Source organism: Artemia franciscana, unplaced genomic scaffold (assembly GCF_032884065.1).
Source record: "Artemia franciscana unplaced genomic scaffold, ASM3288406v1 Scaffold_3088, whole genome shotgun sequence".
NCBI classification, from domain to species: Eukaryota; Metazoa; Arthropoda; class Branchiopoda; order Anostraca; family Artemiidae; genus Artemia; species Artemia franciscana.
The window spans coordinates 7,686-27,324 of NW_027063786.1; the positions used below are offsets into that span (position 1 = coordinate 7,686).

Below are 19,639 nucleotides of genomic sequence, written 5' to 3' on the forward strand. Positions count from 1 at the left end.
TGCATTGTTTGGAATCATTCTAACAACTTGCTCTCCTTCAGCTCCTACAGAGTTATGGGGAAAATATAAATCGAAAATGTCCGAAGATATAGTCCATCGAAAACGGTTAGAGACCTCAGATATGACTTTTGATTTTACATCAGAAATTTATAACTACACTTTAGTAGATTTGAAGATTTCTGCGTATATATGGCAAACAAACCTCTTCAGGATTTGGGAATGCCTTCACCTAATCGTACTGCTGCTGCTTCGACATGTGTAGAATTGGATCGTGAACAAAGTTACAGTACGAGTGATCTATTGTCGTATGTACAAAATAACATTTCCAAGTTAACGTCGGAACAAAAAGACATTTATGATACGATAATGCATTGTGTCGATAACAGTGTTGGAGAAATTTTCTTTTTGGATGCGCCAGGACGTACTCGTAAAACGTTTGTGATAAAACTGATTCTGGCATTGCGGAAGATTTCAGGCAAACATTACCTATAATACCTAGATCAACCCCTGCAGACGAAATGAATGCTTACCTGAAAAATTCTAATTTATGGGCACACGTAAAAACATTAAAATTAACTACAAATATGCGTGTCCGATTGCAAAACGATGACTCTGGTCAAACATTTTCAGATCAATTGCTGGCAATTGGAAAAGGAACGCTCCCAGTAGACTCAATTTCAGGACGTATACAACTACCTGCTGAATTCTGTAATTTAGTGACGTCCAAAAATGAATTGATTGAAACAGTATTTCCGAATATTCTAAACAATTATAAAAATAATAAATGGCTAAGTGAAAGAGCGATTCTTGCACCCAAAAATATAGACGTCCACAAAATCAACAATATTGTTTTAACCAAGATTCGAGACCAGGCAGTCCTTTACAAGTCAGTCGACACAGTTTTGGAACCAAATGAGGCGGTTAATTATCCATCTGAATTTTTAAATTCCGTTGATCTTTCAGGGTTTCCACCATACGTGCTACAACTAAAAAGAGGTGTACCAATAATACTGTTAAGAACTGTCAACCCACCAAATCTTTGCAATGGCACGCGACTCGCCGTAAAAAAAAACAGTGGAAAACGTAAAAGAGGCCACAATCTTGACAGGGCCTTTTGAGGGTGAGGCTGTTCTTATTCCTTGCATTCCCATGATTCCAACGGATCTGCCTTTTCAATTTAAAAGATTCCAATTCCCAATTCGATGAGCATTTGCAATCACCATCAACAAAGCTCAAGGTCAGTCATTAGAAAATGTGTTATAGATCTTGATACTGATTGTTTTTCCCATGGACAATTGTACGTTGCATGTTTGAGGGTCGGTAAACCTGACAATCTATTTATATGCAGTGACAATTGGACAGCGAAGAATGTTGTATATTCGCAAGTTTTACGCAGTTAATTTGTATTGTATCTATCTATCTATCTATCTATATAAAAACGAGTTGTGTGTATGCATGTTTGTTTGTTTTTAAAAAGAGCCTTCGCATATGACGTCATTATAAGTACATAAGGCTTTGTATATGCACAGACAATGGGAAAGCCAAGAATGTTGTATATTCGCAAGTTTTACGTAGTTCAAAACGCATATATAAATCTATCTATATCCATAGGTGGTACACAGGGACACAACTATAATGGCGCGTAACCAATATGGCGCGTAACGACGTACGCGCGCGGGGGGGCTCGAGGGGGGGGGGGCGCAAAGTGCCCCCATCAATTAGGTGTTGGGGTCGCGCGAAGCGCCACCCATACAGCTATTTTTTATATATATAGATGTCACCAAAAAGGGAACACAAGGAGGAAGCACCAGAGCAACGCAAAACCAGGCATGGGGCTCAAAGAGAAAGGGCTAGATTAGGAATGTCCAATTTAAGTCAACGAAGGCGTGTCGAGGAACCGCCTGAGCAACGCAAAACCAGGCCTGTTGCCTTACGTCAACGAAGACGTGTCGAGGAGCAACGAGAGCGACGCGAAACCAGGCTTGTGGCCGACAGAGTTAGTAAAGAAAGAAGGGGTGTCGATGTATTACAAAAGCAACGCGTGTATAATCGCCTGGCATTCAATTACTGCCCTTCCGATGATTATAGCTAGAGTCGAGATGTTCATATCGGGACTATGTCTGAAATTTGTCCCTATTGCAAGGCATTGAAATTTAATGGCGAAACAATGGGAATGTGTTGCGCCTCAAGAAAAGTTAAGCTTCCTCAACTGGGTGCACCACCAGAGCCATTGAATACTTTGCTTACTGGAAACACGTCTGAATCGAATCGTTTTTTATCAAACATCAGGAAATATAACTCATGTTTCCAAATGACATCGTTTGGTGCCCAAATTGAAGATCAAGGTCATTTTATGCCTACTTTAAAGTAAAAGAGCAAACTAATCATAGAGGAGCCTCTCTTCTACCATTCTAAGGTGAGCATCATAAATTTTTGCTACTGTACTTCATCAGTGGTAGCAATGCTGAATTGAGTGCAATTTTTGCAACTGCTGAATTGAATGCACGTTGCAGAATTTCTCCCGGCGTTGAAAGGACTATCGTTCTCCAGTTGAAACATCTTCTCCACAATAATAATAATTTAGTGCGTTTGTTCAAAATAGCATTCAACTTGATGCTTACTGATACGTATAAAATTGTTATTTCCGCTGACAAAACGCCTACTGCTGAACATATGCGTAGATACAATGCTCCACCTATCAACGAACTGGCAATCGTTATGGTCGGTGATCAGTTCTTACCGCGAGATATTATTCTTTATAGGCGAAACAATCAGTTGACAAGAATTACTGAAACTCATCGATGCTACGGATGCCCTACAATTTCCAATCATTTTTGGGATGGAGCCGACGGCTATCACTTTAATATTAAATTTATAAATCCAGCCACTAATAAAGAAATGGATAAGAAGTGCAGCGCAATGAACTATTATGGCTACAAAATAATGATTCGTCAGGATGAAGAGAATTATATTTTAAAACTAGCTGTTGGGGTGGTGCTTCGCGCCACCCCAACACCTGGTTGGTGGGGGCGCTTCGCGCTCCCCCAAGCCCCCCCCGCGCGCGTAAGTCGTTATGCGCCATATTAGTTACGTGCCATTGTAGTTGTTTCCCTGTGTCCCACCTGTGAATATAGGTAGATATATATATATATATATATATATATATATATATATATATATATATATATATATATATATATATATATATATATATATATATATATATATATATATATATATATATATATATATATATATATATATATATGTTTTTAACTACGTAAAACTTGCGAATATACAGCATTCTTCGCTGTCCCATTGTCTGTACATATAAATAGATTGTCAGGTTTACCTACTCTTGAACATGCAACATATAATTGTCCATGGGAAAAACAATCCGCATTCAGATCTATACCTCATTATTCTAATGATTACCCTTGAGCTTTGTTGATGGTGATTGCTAATCAAACATTCCCTGTGTCCCCATCGTCATTTATATATCCCCCTGTACCCCCCGGCGTCCCCGTTGTAGTTGTATCCCTGTGTCCCAGTCGTCATTTATAGTCGACAAACATGACGTCAGTCGACACACAAACATGACGTCAGTCGACACACACGTCCCAGTCGTCATTTGTGTCCTGGTGTCCCAGTCTGTAATTTCTCTTTGAGTGTCCCGGTCGTCATTTATATTTCCTGTGTCCTGGTCTGTATATACATTCGCTTTTGAATTGGTATATGATGAAATAAATTTTAGTTTTTTTCCTTTTTTTCTTTTTGGTTTTTTTTTGGTTTTTGCCTTTTTTTAGCTTTTTAGTTTTTTCGCTTTTTTCTTTTTAGTTTTTTTTTGTAGTTTTTACCTTTTTTAGTTTTTTTTATTTTTATTTTTTTTTAGTTTTCTTTTTTTCCTTTATTTTTCAGTTTTTTTCCTTTTTTAAGTTTTTTTTTCTTGTTCAGTTTTTAGTTTTTTTATTAGTTTTTTTTTTCTTTTTGGTTTTTTTGCTGTTTTTACCCTTTTTTAGTTTTTTTAGTTTTTTAGCTTTTTTAGTTTTTTTTAGTAGTTTTTACCTGTTTTTTAGTTTTTTTCAGTTTTTTTTCTTTTTTAGTTTTTTTTCTTCTTTTGTATTAATGCTAAAGCCAAGGTTCGAACCTGGAACCTCTCGGACCTAGAACCTGGAACAAAACGCTTTACCAACTCAGCTACTTCGGCTTGAATACATTCACCTTTTTTAGTTTTTTATTTTTATTTTTATTTTTTTTAGTTTTCTTTTTCTCCTTTATTTGTCAGTTTTTTTCCTTTTTTTAGTTTTTTTTTCTTTTTAAGTTTTTAGTTTTTTCATTAGTTTTTAGTTTTTTTTTTCTTTTTAGTTTTTTTGTAGTTTTTACCTTTTTTATTTCTTTTTTTTAGTTTTTTTGTACTTTTTTAGTTTTTAGTTTTTTACCCCTTTTTTAGTTTTTTAGGTTTTTTAGTTTTTTTTAGTATTTTCTTTTTAGTTTTTTCTGTAGTTTTATCTTTTTTAGTTTTTTTCTTCTTTTGTATTAATGCTAAAGCCAAGGTTCGAACCTGGAACCTGTCGGACCTAGAACCTGGAACATAACGCTTTACCAACTGAGCTACTGTATTTGTATCGGATTAACGACGCTTCTTGACTACTAAGGTCCCTGCGTCAGCCCTGTACTGCATTCCTGCAGCATGGTTCGATCTCTGGGTCCCGTATTACCACGCTAAGGTCAAACCCACTGCTTCAACACAGGTAGTTCTATAACTGAGCTACTTTGGCTTGAATACATTCGTTTTTGAATTGGTATGTGATGAAATAATTCAGACGTCATATGTGGACAGTGACGTCACTCGACAGACACACAGACAACTTATCTATATATATAAAAATAAGTTGTCTGTGTGTGTGTGGGTCTGTCTGTCGGGTTACGTCATGTTTGTGTGTCGACTGACGTCATGTTTTCAACTGACGAAATTACAGACCGGGACATCGGGACACAAATGACGACCGGGACACCGGCACATAGGGAATATAAATGACGACACTCAAAGAGATAGCGACCGGGACAAAAGGAATGTTCGATTAGCAATCACCATCAACAAAGCACAGGGACACAAATGACGACCGGGAAACAGGGAGTATAAATGACGACCAGGACATAAGTAAAAAAAAACTAAAAAAACTAAAAAAAAGGTAAAAACTACAAAAAAACTAAAAAGAAAAAAAAGCTAAAAACTAATAAAAAACTAAAAAAGCTAAAACACTAAAAAAACTAAAAAAGAAAAAAAATAAAAAAGGAAAAAAATGAAAAGTAAAGGAGAAAACCAAAACTAAAAAAACGAATGTATATACAGACCGGGACACCGGGATACAAATGACGACCGGGACACAGGGAATATAAATGACGACCGGGGCACAGGGACACAACTACAACGGGGACGCCGGGGGGCACAGGGGGATATAAATGACGACCGGGACACCGGGACACAAGGAATATAAATGACGCCCGGGACACTCAAAGAGAAATCACAGACTGGGACACCGGGACACAAATGACGACCGGGACACAGGGAATATAAATGACGACCGGGACGCAGGGTCACAACTACAAAGGGGACGCCGGGGGGCATAGAGGGATATATAAATGACGACGGCGACACAGGGCATGGTCGATTAGCAATCACCATCAACAAAGCTCAAGGGCAATCATTAGAATCATGAGGTATAGATCTGAATACGGATTGTTTTCCCATGGACCATTATATGTTGCATGTTCAAGAGTCGGTAAACCTGACAATCTATTTATATGCACAGACAATGGGACAGCAGAGAATGTTGTATATTCGCAAGTTTTACGTAGTTAAAAACATATATATATATATATATATATATATATATATATATATATATATATATATATATATATATCTATATTCACAGGTGGGACATAGGGACACAACACAACGGCTAGTTTATATATATATATAGATACCGTCAATGGTTTCACCAATACATCGCTGACATGTATTCAAAGATTGAATCAGAACGTTTGCTATTCATCTGTCTGAATCAAAACAAGCTCCGCTCTGAACAATACATTCATTCTTGCGAGAAGCAGTTATAAATGATGGTAATACCACTAATATTGGAAGAGTAACGATTTTATCTTCGTAATATGCTGGCAGTCTGCGTCATATGCATGAGCGTACTTAAGATGCCATTGCGTATGTTCATCTCTATGGTCGTCCAGATTTATTTACTACATTTACATGTAATCCATCTTGGGAAGAAATACGGCAACTTTTACTTCCTGGACAATCGCCGGTTCATAGACATGACATTACGGACCGTGTCTTCCGGCAAAAGTTGAAATCGCCGATAAATTTCATAGTAAAACCTAGAGTGTTTGGGTCAGTACGATGCTGGTTGTACTCAGTGGAATGGCAAAAGCGAGGATTGCCACACGCTCATATACTAATATGGTTATTTGATAAAAATTTCTTCTAATGCAATTGACTATGTGATATCCGCTAAAATACCTGATGTAGATGTCGATAGCGGCTTATATCGATGAAGTCGTACAATATCAGGCTGGAAGATACATAAGCAGTAATAAAGCTGTTTGGCGAATTCTTTAATTTCCGATACATGAACGAAGTCCAGCTGTTGTTCACTTAGTGGTACATTTACAGAGTGGTCAACGTGTTTATTTTTCGGAATCCAATGTGCAGCAAAGAGCTCTGAATCCACCGGATACAACGTTAACTGCTTTCTTCGCGTTATGTCAAAATGATTCTTTTGCGAAAAAACTGCTGTATTCTGAAGTGCCTACCTATTACACATGGAATGCTAATAAAAAATCTTTTCAACGTCGAAAACGGGGGGAGTCAGTCGACGGCCAACCTAACATCTTCGAAGAAACCACGATAGTAAGTATCTACACCATTAACCCCAATCAAGATGAATGCTTCTTTCTCCGCCTGCTTTCGGTTTATGTATCCGGTCCGACGTCCTTTGAGCATTTGAGAACTGTAAACGGAACTATACATGACACTTATCGTAGTACGTGACAAGCTCTGAATTTATCGGAGAACGACCAACACTGGGATAATTGCACGCATGCGAAACGTCAACTCCAAGTCCAGTCTCGCATTGTTTGGAATCATATTATAGCTTGCACGATATTCTCAACTCTTGGATTATGAGTGTTAACTGGTGTTGATGGGTATTTACATGATGGGTACTTGATACAAATATCTATACATCGCGAGATTTTTGTAATAAGTAGATGTTCAGGTTCATGCATGTCTAGACACTTGGTAAATATCCACATGTCACACACATCAAAAAGAATGGCTTGAGAATCACCTTCTAATGCAATAGTGCAGGCAAAACATTTGTTGGGTCCTTTTTTCGGACTTATTTGTGTCCTTTTTGATCTCCTACTTGATGTGGCCTTAATTTCACTAGGCCGCGGCATGATATGGGAAAAAATAGGGCTGCCTTTCTTTAAAATGCGGGAAAATAACGTTCAGCTGACAGATGTCGATTCGTCACGGGGTTTTCAAAAGTTGGGTTGCGAATTTGGACCTGTGGGAAGTGCAGATACTCGAATCGCCTATCCTCAGCAGTTTAAGGAGGGATATCCCACCGGTAGCAATATTGCCCTTCGTGGTTGTTACCGCTCTCTTCTGCACAGGTTTCTCCAAATATAAAAGATGAACCAACTCAGTTTACGTAATTTGTGGCTTTTTGGAAAAAAACAAATACTTCGCAACTGTAGACCGGCAAGACTGTATAAATTAATACAGTGAAGAACGGGAGGATGCACAATTCTCAAGAGAATTGAAAGTGGAATAAATGACTTAGAAGTCAAAATATAAAAAGCCCAACGTTGTAGGTCCCTTAGATTAACACTTAAGGTAGCATAAGATTAGGGATAATGCAAATAATAAGGAAAAAAAAAGTTTTATCTCATAGTTTGCTATATATTTATCCAGGGTTCAAATTTATGCAGCCACGTGGATTTGTTGTAGACAGATTTTTGCTGTTTTCCCATAGACTAGTCTATCTTTCTACGCCTTTTTGCTACTCTTCATTCCCTTCCTTTCTTTGATCTCCCCTTCCTTGCAAGTAATGCAATAGAAGGAACAGCTAACAAAAGAGCAGTTAAATTTTGTGAGTCCAATACAAAGTTGCACATGATTTAAACTTTAAAATTTTCTGCTGGTAAATAAGAACCTTGAACTTTTTGTATTTGGACAGGCACATAAATTGCTATGATCTGACACATAAGCTATGTATAGGGTTATGCAGCTTATTAGGGCAATGGTTAACTATTCTTGTTCCCAGCAGACTGGGCAGTACCCATTTTCCCATTAGGAGTAGAATTAGTAACCATTTGGTTACTTCAGTAAGTCCTTGGAATGCACCCCATATATCTCCCTACAATTTTTGGAACTGGATATAGCACCAATACACAAATTCTGGCATTAGAATTAGATATTTAATTTATAAATTTAAATTTTTACCAAAACCCAGCAATTCTGCCTTCACACCTACTAAAAATGCATAGAGTACACTTGCTTACAGGTAATATTACCTATAGAGCAAAGCATATTAGTCAATGAGCCCTACAGGCAGCAGGGCAAGGATTATGTTCTATATATATATTCAACAAAGAGTGATAAAACTAAAAAAAAATCAAACAAGGTTTATTGAAAAAATATAGAACACAGACCTTGCCCTACTGCCTGTAGGGCTCATGGACTAATATGCTTTGCTCTATAGATAGAGTTACCTGTAAGCAAGTTCACTCTACACATTTTTAGTCTTGTCAGAAGGGGATTTTAGAAAGCTGAAAATGGTTGTGCTTCTCTGATAATGAAAAAGAATCAATATGCAATCATTGGAATCTTGCTATATGCAATAATACACACCTGGAACAAAAGTAAACATTTACCATTTTGTGTTCTTGATGTCAAATCTCCTCTTGGTTAGTCTCAATTTAGTTTTTGGTGTAGACTTTAACTCAATGGGCTTGATAGGCCTATTGACAGTGTCCTCAATCAAATATCTTATCTATCTCCCTCACTTCAGGAAATGTCTCCAAATACTAAGTTAAATCAGTTAATGAAGGGCAAAAAAGTCTGGAGCCTAGAGTTTCTTATTTTAAAGATATAGGTAAAAAACTAGTATCCAATTGGGAAAAACTATGTAAAACTAAAATCCTCACACCTTACTACCAAAGAGGAATTGAGAATAATTGTATATACATCAATGAATAGCTAAAAACCTAAGCTATACATAAACTTGGTCATTACTAAAATAATTTAAGATCAAACACTTGAAATTATTAGTTTATTGACTTACCTACAAAGACCTCTTTTTGGAAATACTAATTATTTAATTTTTGTATATTCTTTAAAACTTTAGTTTTGTCACAAGCTGTGTTTTGTCATTAACTGGAAACTATGCTGTAAAGTAGCATAATTTCCATACTATGGTAGTTAGGAATGCTAATTCTAAAAGCTTATCCATTTCTGATTTATCCTCCTCCTCCATGGGGTAAACTAAAAATACAAAATACATAAAGTGGGCAGGGTTTTGAAGCCAAGGGAAAAGTTTGGGTTGTACAATATGAATAAAATTATATTTTAGATACTAATTCTAGTCATCACTGGATTTTTCTTAGCAGGGGTGGGGGCTCATAATAGGTTGCTCCAATGAACTTGCAAACAAAGAAATATCAGCAATTTAAAGGGAACCTCAACAATTATACGTTGTAGATTGGTAGTTGAAATGGTTGTAAATTTAATAAAAAATCTGATGAGGATTAAAGTTCTAATAAATCTATTGAAGTTAAAACGATGTAAAAATACTGATGCAAAAAATAGTGAGTTATAAAACCACCCCACCATAAAAAAAGCTACTCACCATCTACAAAAAATTTCATATTTAGTATTTTCTGCATAATTTTTAGCCTTTGGGCTTTTGACAAATATAGCGAGTAATTTATTCCTTGCATTATCAAAAAAAGTTCTTGAACCATCTTTTGGAGTTGGCATTCTTTGTGACTATTTGTATAGGCCAAACCATTTTTATGTCGCCTAATTATATGATACCGCTTAGTCATTTTGATGGTAATGAAGAGTAGGAAATGATGATTAAGATATAATCATATATATGCAAAAGATTAACATTAAATACTAGTTTGTTTAGGGGTGTACAAAGAGATAGAAATACAAAGAAAACATTCAAAACGAAGGTTTTAAGCATAGGCATTAAATCATTAACTAATCACTGTTTCTTTTTAAAAATTGTCTTTAATGAACAGTCCCAACTTTGACAGAATCTCAGAAATTTACTAATCAAAATTTTGCTTTCATAAAAATATACCGTATCTTTCCACTTTTTGAAGTTCAATATATTTTGCTTAAATTACAGAATTCACAATTTTATATTAAATAAAGGCTCTTTCTACTCTTGCCATATCTATCTATTACATGGTTGATGTCTACGTCAATATTTCCGTGAACGTTTATAATGGATAGTCCTCTCAGTTTAGAGCTCTTCATTAGTATTTCCTCTTCTATTTGTCCTAGAATATTCAAATAAAGACCAAAATCATCAGAAAAAACATGAAATCTAATAAAGATGCATTTAGGTATGTGCTCTAAACTAAGTATATGATTCAAAATATTCCTTTAAAAAAATGTGTTTGTTATTTTTGTATATGGTAGGTATAGATTGGTGGTTCAGAATTTCAAGCTATGGTAGATTTTAGATTATTTTTTTTTTATTTTTACATGTTCAATTCAAATGTTTAAATCTTGATATGTCTGTTGAGCACAAAAATAAAATTTGATATTCGGTATCTATATTTTGTGACTAGTTGGTATTGAGAAGGTGAGGAATTCTGAATAAATAATGCAAGTTGCATTCCGTTTCTGGGTTGAACTCAATTGGTGGATTTCCTCTTTTTGAGGAAGAGGAAATTATCTTTCAGGAAGCTGAAAGATAATTAAAACACCCATGTAATCATTAATGCCAATATCCAAGATAGTTCACTTTCAAACAAAACAAATGTCTGATTCTGCTTACAGGTAACATTACCTATAGAGCAAAGCATATTAGTCCATGAGCCCTGTGGGAAGTGGGTTGAATTGTTAGTTGATGTTTATGACATACTTTTTGCTGATTGGTTAAGCCTTGTTAGTTGTGGGCATGACATTTCATCATTGCAACCCTAATTTCCCCAGGGCAAGCTTCTGTAGTGTTAAAAGTTTGAAAGGAGGATATTTTTAGTTTTTTTGATTTTTCTATTTTATTTTTTTTGAGTTGCTCAGTATGGCTAGATTCTGATGATTGCATATTGTTTTTATGTCATTATTCATTCATATTGTCCAGCCCCAACATTTTGCTTGGCTTCAAAACCCTGCCCACTTTATGCATTTTTGGTTTCTCTGAAGGGGAGTTTTAGAAAGCTATCCTGCCTTGTAGCATGGTTTCCATTTTAGACAGCTTGTGATGAAACTAAAGCTTTACCCTTTCAGTGTTTCATTTATATTCTTATATTACCAGAAGGCTGATTTTTGTATGATTCCAAAAATTAACTTTTATTGCTTGATATTTATTCTGTAAATCATAAAAATTAAATATAATATTTTCTTTTTGATTACTTGTCAAAACAGATACCAAATTTTTAATTTATGAAAATTTCACCAGGAAGGCAGGACTCTTGTTACTACTGTCCCATTGCATCATGCTGTGGTAAAATATGGGTGGTCCAAAAACCCATCTCTATTTTTCTGGAATTCTAAAGAATAGTGGTATCTCCCAAGAAAAGTCTTTTACCCTAGATCTGAAGAGAAAGTGCAGTAAATACACTGCAGCCTAGTTTCCAAAGTGTGAAGTATTTTATAGTTGTTTTCCCTTTGGGAAGTGGATGCTTCTCATCCCTATTTGTACCTTTAAATGCTTGCTAGTTGCAAGTCTCAATGGGCAGTGGACCTAGGCTGGCTTGCTTCTGTGGGACATAAGAAAATAAAAAAGTAAAGTAAAAAATTCATTGATTTAATTGGGCCAACTAAATAAGTGAAGAGGTTTAAGAAGGTAAAAGTTGGAACTAATTACTAGTGTGAGATTAGTTTAAAATTGTTAGTTTTCTGTTAGCTTTTTCGTTTGAAAGCTATTAGATTTGTAGTGTGCTGCTTTGGGGTTGACTACCACAATTTATCTTCTTATCACATAGCTGTTTTTATTGCAATTTGTCATTATGAAAAATATAAATGTAAATTAAATGGTGTTGAATTTTGAAATGTGTTGATCTATGCTTTCTGTGCTTATTTCTTCCATCTATTTTATACATCTTGAACTCTTTGTTCTTTTTCAAAGAAAAAATATGATATTTTGTTAACTGTTCAGATTATAGAGATTTCTAATTGTCCAGAGAAGTCAAGAGAAGGTCACTGTGCATTTGACTGAATAGGCGAACCATGGAAACACCAAACCTTTTTGGTATTGTTGCTGCTAAGCAAGGTAAATGGCATTATGATACATTGAGCCAATTGGCCTCTTGTTTGTACTTCTTTGCTTACTGAGTTGAAGAGTTAGCCTATTACAATTCTGCACTTATTTTGGTTGCTTGTACTTGAAAAATGGATTAAACAAACTACAAAACCTTTTGTAATAAATTAAAAAACTGCACAGAACAAGTTTTTAGTCTTGCTATCCCTAGCTTTTCACTGCCTATGTGGAATTTGCTAAATGATCACCCTAAAATTAATAAACAAAATGTGGGTATTAATAACATCATTTTCTCCATGGATAGATGTTACAAATTTTTAATAGAGGTTAGAAGATTACAACCAATTTCTATAATAATTTCTAACTTGTCAGGGGGGGGGGGGGTATTCAAGACATTCCCTAGCAATGTCCTGACTTAATTTAGAGGATTAAGACTATAGGGCTAGAGGAATTCATAAACGTGATCTTTTGATCCAATTAGAGTCTAGAGTTATTTTTAATTGACATTTGAATCTTACCTCACTAAAATGATAATCTCAAGATTTCTGTGTCAGAATTCAATAATTGTTGCACCAACATTATTCAAGTAGAATAATATTTTTTTTTGACAATAAATAGGTAAAAATATATAGAAATTTCTCTTCTAGGAAAATAATATATACTGCTATGAGGTCAAATTAGAATGATTTTCTTTCTTGCCTCCATTATCTTGAAAAACTGTCTATTGTCATTGAAGAAAATAATCTCTACTGATTTTAGTGAAAATAATATGTTTTTGAATACAGTTTTAACAATGAAAAACTAAAATACAAAATTACCAAACAAATTTTTATGTTTAATTCTAAAATACATTTATGAAAAAATCGCTGAACATTAGCATAATATTCTGTTTTCCATGGGAAGTGGAAGTTGCAGAATAATTAAAAAACACAAATGATCCAAAATAGGCCTATTTCTAGCATCTTAGCCTTGGGTGTCTTGTCTTGTTTCTTTGTTCTAAACTTGTCTATCTCTCCCTTATTGAACTTGACCTTGTCAAGTGTCACCCCACCTGCAAGTTCCCATCATCCTTTATTCTGAAATATCAAAGCAATATAGATAATAATTATATTCTAGTAAAGCATGTTTATTTTACTATAATGCCATTTTACAATTTTCATATATATATATATATATATATATATATATATATATATATATATATATATATATATATATATATATATATATATATATATATATATATATATATATATATATATATATATATATATATAAATAAGGATAGTTTTGGATTACTTTTACTCATTGTTTATTTATATCAAAAAATTAAGCTATTAATTACCAATCCTGAATCAGCTACAAACTAGACCTACATTGCCCAGGCAACATGAAGTGTTGCAGCAACCTTTGTCCACTTCACCAACTAAAGTGTTGGAAGAGCAACACTTTGGTTTTGTTTCTTCACTATCAATCTCTAATTACATGATCAAAGGCTATTCCTCAGCGTTGAAAAAACAACAACAAAATAGTATTGAAAGAAGGGACTAAATTGACTTTGCAGCCAGTTGAACTTTATCCTTTTCAATTGTAGACATAATGATGGATGGAAAATCAGAACAATATCTTATATAATCTAGTTGGTATTATAAAGCTATCCCTAACTTTTCAGGGTCAAAATACCATAGATGACATTCTATTAATTAATACAAAACTATCTCATTGTTTTACATTCTTATTTATGTTTGTTTCTTCACTATCGTTTAAATGATGAAGTTGTCAGCCTATCAAAGTTTTTAAAACAGTATGTTCAAACAAGAACGCAATTAGTTATCACATGACCAAAGGCTATTCCTCAGCATTGAAAAAACATCGTACTCTGTTAGACATGACCTGTCAAGAAATGAAGAAGGAATTTTTGAATCCATATTTATTGAGATTAAAACCCAAGCTAAAGCTTTGATTGTTGGTAATATATACCGGTCTCCTAGTGGGTCTGTTCCCTCTTTCCCTCAGATTCTTGATGAGGTCTTGGAAATAATCCAACTTCATTCATGTGAACTTGTAATTATGGGCGACTTCAACCTTAATTTGTTTGACCGGAGGTCATCCTCGTCCTTGGATTTTCTTTCGACAATGCTCGCTTGTGGAACACTGCCTTCTGCATGCATTCCAACTCGCATAACTAACACTACCGCTTCTTTGCTTGATAATATTTTTTCATCTTTGACGTTGGTGCGAAATTCTATATTGATGAGTGATATCTCAGACCATTTTCCTGTTTTTTCCATGTATGATTTTTCCGATTCGTTGCCAAGGAGGAGCCAAGAAGCTGGTTTTTCCTCTTTAAAATTTAATGATCAGGGCTTGCATATTCTTAGGTCACGGTTGGCGGGTCGTTTGTGGAGTATTTCTGAAAATGGATCTGACGTAGATTCTTTGTTTAATTCGTTTTATGATTCTTTGAAAGAAGTTATCTTTGATACATGTAATGCACCCCAGTCGAATCTAGGATCGGAAAGAACAACCCCTTTGAATCCTTGGATGACCCCTGGACTTCTTAAAAGTTGGAGGAAGAAAAATTATCTTTGGAAGGCTTACAGATGCTCTAAGCCATTTTCGCGTGATTCTTGGCTTCAACTTTTCAAAGCTTATAGAAGAGTTTAAAATTCACTTTGCCGAAGGGCTAAATCGTTATTTTATCATAGAAAATTCTCTGCATGAGGTAAAGACATTAGGAAGACATGGCAAGTAATCAATTCTGTTATCAGGCCATCTTTTCTGCCTCCTTCTGTCCCTCAAGTGTTGTGATTGACGGCAGAAATGTAGAGGGTGAGCTAAAAGTTCAAGATGTGTTTACTTCCTATTTTGTTAATATCAGCAAAACTACAGCCTCTTCTGTAAGTCCTTCTTCTTCTCTACCTGATTTTAGGTCTTATCTAGGACCACCTTGTCCTAAATCAATGGCATTGGAACCTGTCTCTGAAGCTGAAATAGCCAGAATTGTCAATTGTTTGAGGGGTTCTTCATCCTCTGGCCCAGACCATATTCCGACTAAGGTTGTCAAGTTCATTCTTCCTGTCATTGTGTGTGCCCTCACGAGACTTCTCAATCTTTCTTTTGAAAATGGTGTATTCCCAAGTGCTCTAAAGCGTGCTCGTGTTATCATCCTTTTTAAAGGTGGATCAAGGAATGATCCTGCAAATTATCGTCCCATATCTCTTTTATCAGTGTTTAGTAAAATTTTTGAAAAAGCTATGCTTTCTCGACTTCTTGCTTTTCTTAATTCTAAACACTTTTTTCATGATTTTCAGTTTGGTTTTAGGGCGAAACATTCAACTGAGCATGCATGTGCAACTCTCTTGAATTATTTAAATTCAGCTCTTGACTCTGGTTTGATACCTGCTGCTCTTTTTCTTGATGTTCGAAAAGCGTTTGACTCATTAACACACAAGATTCTTCTTCTGAGAATGTCCCATATTGGTATAAGAGGGAATGCTTATTCATGGTTTCTATCATATTTATCTGGTCGAGTCATCTCAGCTCATCCGGACTTTTCTAATCTTTCTGGAATAGAGTCTGATGTTCCACAAGGATCTGTCATTGGGCCGATACTCTTTTTAATCTACGTCAATGACCTTATTGATGCGGTTAAAAATTTAAAACCTACCATTTGCTGTCTTCTTTGTCAACCAGTATCCGTCACTAGCTGTGACAAGAGTTTGTCCTTACCAGATACACTTATTGCTTTTGCTGATAACAGTACTCTTTGCACAACTGGTAGAACTGAGTCTGATCTTCGTTCAAGGATGATAGCCCTTTTTGAAAGAGTTATCCAGTGGTTTGATGTAAATTATCTTGCCTTAAATGTCGAAAAGTCATGTTTTCTCATTTTCTCCAGAGTCTCAAAGGCTTGCCCTGATTTAAATGAAATAAATGTATCAAGAGGTTCTCTAAGTAGACCTAAGGATCGTTACGTTCGATTCCTAGGCATCTTGCTTGACGAAAATCTTTCGTTCAAGCATCATATTGACCTGATTAAAATGCAAGTCTCCAGGAGTCTCGGAATCCTTAGAAAGCTCAAATATATATATTTCCAGGGTCGATTCTTAGACTCTTGTTCTGCAGCCTTCAGTCTTATGTTTCATATTGTTCTGTTATTTGGATGTCAACTTTTCCCTCGTCTCTGAAGCCACTTTCAAAACTTTATGATAAAGCAAGGACTCTTATTCAGGAAACTAACCGTTTTTCACTTAAACTCTTGCTTGATTTGAAATCTCTCTATTTTCTTTCTTGTTCTTCTTTCGTTTTTTTACAGTTGCACGGCCATCTTCCTGCTGTCCTATGTAATAATATATCTTTTGTTTCTGATCAATCGACTTATCATCTCCGCACTTCCAACAATTTACTGGTTCTTCACACACCGTCAGTGAGGTCTGACTTCAACCCTCTGACAGCTTGCAACAGGATCTGGAACACGCTCCCAGAGTTCGTACGAAACTGCCACTCGTTTGGTATGTTCAAAAATTATGTTAGAGATTTTCTAGCTAGTAAATAATTTTGTTTGTTTGTTGTTTTTTGTTTTTGTTTTTTTGTTTTTTTGTCTCTTTATTTTTTATTCCGGTTTCCCTTGGAGTTGATGTCTCTGGATTGAGTTGGATATTTAATTGAGTTGATGAAATCATGTGCTACCCCCTGCCTAGCTTGTCATTTTTTGGAGATTATTAAGGTGGGCGACTCAATTTTGTTTTTTGGTTTTTGTTTATATTTTTTTGTTGTTGGTATTTTTTTTTTCCTGTTCTTTCCCGGCCATGGAGCCTTATGGGGGAGATTGTCTTGAAGTAATTTTTTGTTTATGGATTTTAATGTTAAATAAAGAACTCAGAACAACTACAAAATAATATTGAAAGATGGGACTAAATTGACTTTGCAGCCAGTTGAACTTTGTCCTTTTCGATTGTAGACATCATGACAGATGCAAACTTGGAACAATATCTTATATAATCTAGTTGGTATTATAAAGCTATCCATAACTTTTCAGGATTAAAATACCATAGGTGACACTAATTATTACGAAACTACCTCATTCTTTTACGTTATTGTTTGTACCCTTTGTGTAAACACTGAATTCTGTCAGATTTAAAGAGATCAAGTACAATGTGCACCAATTTGCACAAATTTCTAGCCCAAAGTGAACAGATTCTTACTTACAAGTCCCTCTTCTGTGATAGACATCAAGTTCACCAGAAACAAATAAATGGGTACACCAACTAGTAAAAGTTGCAAACCCCTCATCACTGAAGATTATTGTAGCCCAACAGTCGATTATTACTTACAAGTCCCCTATATATGTTACCACTGGAACCAAATTGGCTTAACCATCAAATACACTGGAAACAAATAATAGGTATGCCAACTAGCAAAAGTGGCAAACCCCTCATTGCCGAAGATGATTAAGAGCTAACAGCCGTTTCTTGCCCAAAGTGAACTGATTCTTACATATAAGTCCCTCTCCCATGATAGGCATCAAGTTCACCAGAAACAAATAAATGGGTAAAACTCTGGGTAAATGGGTACAACAACTAGCATAGTTGCAAACCCCTCATTGCTGAAGTTGACTGTAGCCTAATAGCAGATTGTTACTTACAAGTCTCCTACATGTCTTACCACTGGAACCAAATTGGCTTTACCATCAAATACACTGGAAACAAATAATTGATACATCAACTAGCAAAAGTTGCTAACCCCTCATTGCCGAAAGGTGATTATTACCTAACAGCCGACTGTTGCTTACAGGTCCTCTATATGTCTCACAATTTGTATCGGCCTAGATTTCGTTTCAGTGTGTACCTTACTACTGAAGTTGTCAACCCCTTGAAACTTTCTAACTGGTATACCTTATGAAGGAATTTTATTTATCAAAAAATGGATGTCATATACTTTGATCAGCTCATCAAGAGCTATCGATTGCCGTCGAAAAAAATTATATCTGTCTTAGTTCAAAAGTTGATTTTTTTTTTGCCATAGGCCAACTTTCTAACGTCACCACTTAGAAAGGAGCAGAGGATAAGCTCCAATTTCTTTAGCAATGAGAGAAGTTTTAAAGTTTGTTAGGCACATCTGATACCATTTCTCTACATCAATCTCTAGTCCGAGAAACCAAATGATAAACTCAGCTGAAAACATGAACAGAAATGGGTAGAAACAATAGATGGCAGCACTTTCGGACCCGTGGAAAAATGCCACATTTTTGCTTCTGTGAATTTTTCTATTTATCACTACTTATCACGGAGCTTTCCACTCGAAAGCAGAAACATGGTTTGATGAAACGAAAGCTTGGCTGCACAACTTCAGATACTCCTCTCTGACATAGGCTATATAACTCCACTTCACTTCGCACATCATAGTCTCTGTCTTTTGGACAAGCAAAAACCATCCTTTTTTGCCCCAGGCAAGAGTTCTGTGGAACTTTCCAAAATGTAATGTCATATTCCTCAATCCAGCCTGAGGTCCACACTTTCCATAAAAACCGCACAGGCTAGACCCTTACCAGTTTCCAGGAATAAGCTGAGATCGGCAGCATAGGAAAAAAAATGGGACAAAACCGAAGTGTTGCTCTCGCAATACAATGCCAATTTGTTCTCCATGTCCAATTTTCATTAAAACACATCTTTTAATTGTTGGTTGCTATGGACCATAGTTTGTTCTTTGCTAGGTTGCAGCTACTTCTGCAACCATAATAAATAGAAAGGTTGGTCCTATAGCAGGGCTTCTTAAACTTAAACCTGACCCCATTTATGATCGCGAGTTTCTTAACGACCCCAACAAATATAAAAGAAAAATAAATTAATATTTTTGATGATATATTTATTAGGTAAAAATATACATATGCATATGAAAATATATAAATTTAGAATTCGTTTTGAAACATATAAATTCTAAAATTGAAATTTGCACAAAATGTTATAGAAATGTTTTTATTATAGTTTCAAAAACAAAAGTGGATTCTGACCGTCTTAATTCTCTCCAATATATCCAGGTAGTTACCACGTAGTGTGGTAAATATTAAATTAAAGTTTACGTTAAAAATTTAATGAGAGGGATATACCTGT

At 35.3% G+C, this 19,639-nt stretch overlaps 1 long non-coding RNA gene across 1 annotated transcript; it reads left to right on the forward strand.

Moving 5' to 3' along the window:
- Positions 1 to 7,836: 7,836 nt before the first annotated feature.
- On the forward strand, positions 7,837 to 18,785 carry LOC136043124 (uncharacterized). The gene is made up of 3 exons (XR_010621556.1): positions 7,837 to 7,921; positions 12,426 to 12,539; positions 16,846 to 18,785. It is a non-coding gene; the product is annotated as an uncharacterized LOC136043124 (long non-coding RNA).
- The last annotated feature ends 854 nt before the right edge of the window (positions 18,786 to 19,639 follow it).